Source organism: Tamandua tetradactyla, chromosome 8, assembly GCF_023851605.1.
Source record: "Tamandua tetradactyla isolate mTamTet1 chromosome 8, mTamTet1.pri, whole genome shotgun sequence".
NCBI lineage: Eukaryota > Metazoa > Chordata > Mammalia > Pilosa > Myrmecophagidae > Tamandua > Tamandua tetradactyla.
In genome coordinates this window covers 76,403,842-76,409,884 of record NC_135334.1, presented here as the reverse complement: position 1 = coordinate 76,409,884, position 6,043 = coordinate 76,403,842, and positions in this window count along the sequence as shown.

Below are 6,043 nucleotides of genomic sequence, written 5' to 3'. Positions count from 1 at the left end.
ATTCCTTGATTCTTGCACTTAATTCTTTTTTAATATAGGCATTTAAGGTAATAAATTTCCCTCTCAGCACAATGCCTTTACTGCATCCCATAAATATGACATGTTTTCATATTTGTTTCATTTTCATTTGCTTTGATGTATTTACTAATTTCACTTGTAATTTCTTCCTTGATCCACTGGTTGTTTAAGAGTGTGTTATTTAGCCTCCATGTATTTGTGACTTTCCTGGCTCTCTTTTAATTAATTTCCAACTTCATTCTTTTATGGCCTGAGGAAGTATTTTTTTCTTTATTAATTAAAAAAAATTAACAACAAACAAAAAAAACATTAAGATACCATTCCATTCTACATATATAATCAGTAATTCTTAATATCACATAGTTGCATATTCATAATTTCTTAGAACATTTGTATCGATTTAGAAAAAGAAATAAAAAGACAACAGAAAAAGAAATAAAATGATAATAGAGAAAAAAAGATTATACATACCACACCCCTTACCCCTCACTTTCATTGATCACTAGCATTTCAAATTAAATTTATTTTAACATTTGTCCCCCCTATTATTTATTTTTATTCCATATGTTCTACTCTTCTGTTGATATGGTAGATAAAAGGAGCATGAGACACAAGGTTTTCACATTCACAGAGTCCCATTATGAAAGCTATATCATTGTTCCATCATCATCAAGAAACATGGCTACTGGAACACAGCACTACATTTTCAGGCAATTCCCTCCAGCCTCTCCACTACATCTTGAAAAACAAGGTGATATCTACTTAATGCATAAGAATAACCTCCAGGATAACCTCTCGACTCTGTTTGGAATCTCTCAGCCATTGACACTTAGTCTCATTTCACTCTTCCCCCTTTTGGTCGAGAAAGTTCTCTCAATCCCTTGATGTTAATTTTCAGCTCATTCTAGGGTTTTTCTCAGTCCCTTGATACTGAGTCTTAGCTCATTCCAGGATCTCTGTCCCACGTTGCCAGGAAGGTCCAACCCTTGGGAGTCATGTCCCACGCAGAGAGGGGGAGGGTGGTGAGACTGCTCGTCATGTTGACTTGAGAGAGAGGCCACATCTGAGCAACAAAAGAGGCTCTCTTGGGGGTGACTCTTAGGCCTAAATTTTAAGTAGACTTGACCTATCCTTTCTGGGGTTAAGTTTCATATGAACAAACCCCAAGACTGGGGGCTAGCCTATAGCTTTGGTTGTCCACACTGCTTGTGAGAATATCAAGAACTCAACTTGGGGAGGTTGAATTTCTCCCCACTCTCACCGTTCCCCGAAGGGGGTTTGAAAATACTTTTCCACTCACTGATCGAATCACTCCAGGATTCATCGGGTCATCACTCTGGACAAACCAACAAAATCTCTGAGGAAGCATTTTGCATGCCTTCAATATTCTTAAATTTATTGATACTTGCTTTGTAATCCAGCATATGATCTATCCTTGAGAATGATGCATGAGCACTTGAAAAAAAGGTATACCTGCTGTTATGGTGTGTAATGTTCTGTAAATGTCTGTTAAATCTAGTTCATTTATCATATTATTCAAAAATCTGTTTCCTTATTGATCCTCTGTCTAGATGTCCTATACATTGATGGCAGTGGGTAATTGAAGTCTCCAGGTATTATTGTAGAGGTGTCTACTTCTCCCTTTAATGCTGTTAGTATTTGCCTCATGTATTTTGGAGCACTCTGGCTTGGAGCATAAATATTTATTATTGCTATGTCTTCTTGTTTAATTGTTCATTTTGGCAAAGGATGGACAAGATGTGTCCATCTTTGTCTCTTTTGATTGTTTTACATTTGAAGTCTAATCTGTCATATATGTATATACTCCCCATGCTGTTTTCTGGTTGTTGTTTGCGTGAAGTATCTTTTTCCAACCTTTCACTTTCAATCTACTTTTGTCCTTAGGTCTAAAGTTAGTCTCTTTCAGACAGCATATAGATGGCTCCTGTTTTTTAATCCATTCTGCCAGTCTATGTCATTTTATTGTGGAGTTTAATCTATTAATATTTAATGTTATTACTGTAAAGGCTGTATTTTCTTCTACCATTTTGTCTTTTGGATTTTATTTGCTACGTCTAGATATCTAGTCATTTGTTTTTTTGTGTGATTTTTTGTTTGTTTGTTTGTTTTCTGTTTTTTGACATGAGCAGGCTCTGGGAAATGACTTGGGTCTTCAACTTGGCAGGCAAGAATTATGCCACTGGGCCACCATTGCCTGCCCATCATATCTAATTTTTTTTCACTTTTTGTTTTTACTGATAGTCTTCATTTCTACACTCTTCTCCAGAACTCTCTCTCCTGTCTTTTCCTATCTACCTGCAGTGCTCCCTTAAGTATTCCTTGTACAGCTGGTCTTTTAGTCACAAATTTGCTCAGTGCCTGTTTGTCTGAGAATATTTTAATTTCCCACTCATTTCTGAAGCACAGTTTTCTGCATGTATAATTCTTGGTTGGCAGTTTTTGTCTTTCAGAATCTTAAATATATCACACCCCTACCATCTTGCCTACGTGGTTTCTTCTGAGAAATCGGCACAGTCTTATTGAGCTACCCTTGTATGTGATTGACTGCTTTTCTCTTTCTGCTTTCAAATTTTTCTCTTTGTCTTTGACAATTTTAGAATCTGATTATTAAGTGTCTTTGTATAGGTCTATTTGAACCTATTCTCTTTGAGATATGTTGCACTTCTTTTATTTGTAATTTTATGTCTTTCCAAAAGATGGGAAAATCTCAGAGATTATATCCTCCATTACTCTGTCTGCTCCTTTTCCCTTCTCTTCCCTTTCTGAGGCACCTATAACACCTATATTCATGTGCTTCATATTGTCATTCTATTCCCTAAGACCTTGCAAACATTTTTTTTTTTCTCATTCTTTTCCCTATATTTTCTTTTGTGCATTGGATTTCGTATGTGTAGTCTTCTAGTTCACTAATCCCTTCTTGTGCCTTTTCAAATCTACTGTTGCTTTTTTCCATCTCTTCCATTGTGGCTTTCATTCCCGTAAGTTCTGCAACTCGTTTCTTCAAACTTTCATACTATTTTTTATGTTTTTCCAATGTCTTCTTTATGTCCTCCCTCAACTCATTTATTTGATTTTTGATGAGATTTTGGATGTCTGTTCAAGCATTCTGAATTAATTGTTTCAATTCCTGTACCTCATTTAAAAGTTGGTTTGTTTATTGTAGGGGCCATATCTTCAATTTTCCTACTATGATTAGTTATTTTTTGCGTGCATCTAGGCATTTGATTTCCTTAATTAGTTTATTCTGGAGATTGATTTCTGTCTTTTACCTAAGGTTTTCTTGTTGGCTGGCTTTGTTCTTTATCTGTTCTTTGGCTTTTCATTAAACTTATTCTGGACCTCTAGCATAGGTTCTGTTTAATTGATGAGAATTTTTCAGTTCTTCTTTTTCTGCTTTTTACCCTGTGTATATTAAGCTTTTTTTTTTTTGGAGGGTTTCCTCAGATATTAGCAGCCCCAGTCAGATTTTCCCAGACTAGGCAGGTCAACATCTCAGGAGGAGGGAGTCACAAGTATTGATTCCTTGAGGGTGAGATTTCCTATGCAACCTCTAGTCTCTGTGCTTTTTCTATCCTGCCCAATCTGTAGCCCTTGTCAGCTTGTACCTCCCCACTTGTTTAAAGTGACGTGGTGTCTTTAATTTTAGCAGCCTCTCCCTGCCAGGGGCATCATTGAGACCCAGGCTGAGGTAGTAGGTGAGCTTTGATTGCTTCTGTTTTCCAGCCCCTGGGTCCTGAATTCTTTTAAGGAGGGTTCCCACTTGAGCTGAACCCTGCCCCCCTTTTCTTTGGAGAAGATGCTTTCTTTAGAGAATTGCTCCTTTCACCTATTTATTTTGTCTCTCAGGCCTGCCTGAATTCTGCAGTGCTAGAGCCTGAGAGTGCTTTCAATTCTATCTAATTATCTGTTAAGAAGTTAAAAGAAAAAAAAAAAGAGAAGGAGAGAGAAAGGCTTCTCAGACTCTGTTCCCTGGTTTTGTCAATCAAGAACTAGAGTTGGTATATCAGTCTATATGACCCCAGGCTCTATGTGCTCCTTCATCTTGGGGCCCAGCCCTTTTCCAGTATTTAGTGTTGTCCAACACAAAACACCTCTGGTTTGTTTGCTTATTTATTTAGCTTTTTCCATCACCCCTGCCTATTCTCTGCAGAGTGAAAACTCTTGCTTCCTTTAGTGCTTACTCCAGGTTTATCTGAGCTCAGGGCCTGTTTTCAGTTGTCAGAATTTATTAAGTAATTCCACTATTGAAGCTTGGTTAAGCTAGCATCTTTGTTACTAGTTAAGTTTGTTTCCTTTTCCCTTGGGGAGCCACCCTGCTATGCCCATGGGGGATGGGTACTGGCCTCCACAGCTTGGAAGATTTAAAGTTGTGTGTGGGATCTCAGTCATTCCACCTGTTCCAGAGTCAGTCTTTATTTATTTATGCTGTTTTTTTCCACTCTCAGTTGTCTTTACTTTTCAGCCTGAAGAATTTCCTTGAGCATTGCTTGTAGGGTGAGAATTTCCTCAGTTTTTATTAATCTGGAGACATCTTAATCTCACCCTCACTTTTGATAGAATGGCTTGCTGCACATAGAACTCTTGGTTGGCAATTGTTATCTTTCAGCACTTTAATTATTTCCACTCAGTGCCTTCTTGCCTCTGTGGTTTTTGTTGAAAAAAAAATCTGCATTTAATCTCCTTGGGATTCCCTTGTACCTAATTTGTTGCTTTTCCCTTGAAACTTTCAGAACTATCTTCTTCCTTGGTTTTGGACATTTTGATTTCTATGTGCCTGGGCACATTTCTCTTTGAATCTAACTGTTTAGGGTTCACTGGGCTTCTTGAATGTGCATATTCCTGTCTAAATTTGGGATGTTTTCTGCCATTGTGTTTTTGAATATTCTTCTACCTCTTTATTTCTTCCTCTTATGAGAATCCCATAATGTGTACATTGGCATGTTTGTTAGGGTCCCACAAATCTCTTGGGCTTTGTTCATTCTTTTTCTTCTCTCTTTCTGTTCTTCAACTTTAATTATTTCAGTGTCTTATCTTTAGGTTCAATGATTTTTTCTTCCGTCTCATCCAATTGGCTGTTGAAACTGTCTAGGGAATTTTTCCATTCAGTTGTCATGTTCTTCAACTCCTCGACAGTATTACTCTACAGAGATTGTTCATTCATTTATTTTCATTTCCTTTATTCCTTTCTCTATATTTTCTTTTATCTCCTTTAGTATATTGATGATTATTGTTTTAAAGTCTCTGTTGGGTTTTAAAGTCTCATTCTCTTCATTGATGATTTCTGGGTTTTTATCTTCTTCCTTTGGATGGGCAATAATTTCCTGTTTCTTTGTTTGTATAATAGTCTTTTGTTCCACAATGAACACTTCATTTTATTATTATTATTATTATTATTATTATTATTATTATTATTATTATTATTATTATTTGGGGGGCATGGACAGGCTCCAAGAATGGAACCCAGGTCTCTGGCATGGCAGGTGAGAATTCTGCCACTGAGCCAGTATTGCACCCCCCAAAATGTACATTTAAAAAATTTTTAATGTCAATACTGGGATTTAGTCCATGGACTGTCCCTTACATTTGTATCCACCTAGTGGTATGACAGAGATTTTCTTGAACATCAAAAGGTAATCAAAACAAACAAACCAAGGCAAAGGGCACCTTTCATGCTCCTTGCAAATTGGCTCTACTTTGGCTGGTGGTCTCCTTCAGAGCTTAGCCCTCTTGTCAATCAGATCAGCCCAAGACAAATGGGGAGTGCTGTATCCCCTATGTCTTACCTGAGCCCATATGGAGCTGGATCTGGGGACCTTACTTATTTTCTTGCATTTGTACTTGCTACAGAGCCCAGGAATTTCCCCTTTACAGTCTAAAGGAGTCTGGGTGAATATCTTCTCTACTTCCTTTGAAACAGAACTCTTCCCTACCTGGTGTTCTTTGAGTGGCTTATTGCAGGCTGTCTTTTGTCCCAGGAGAATTTAATTTAATTGTTTTTCATACT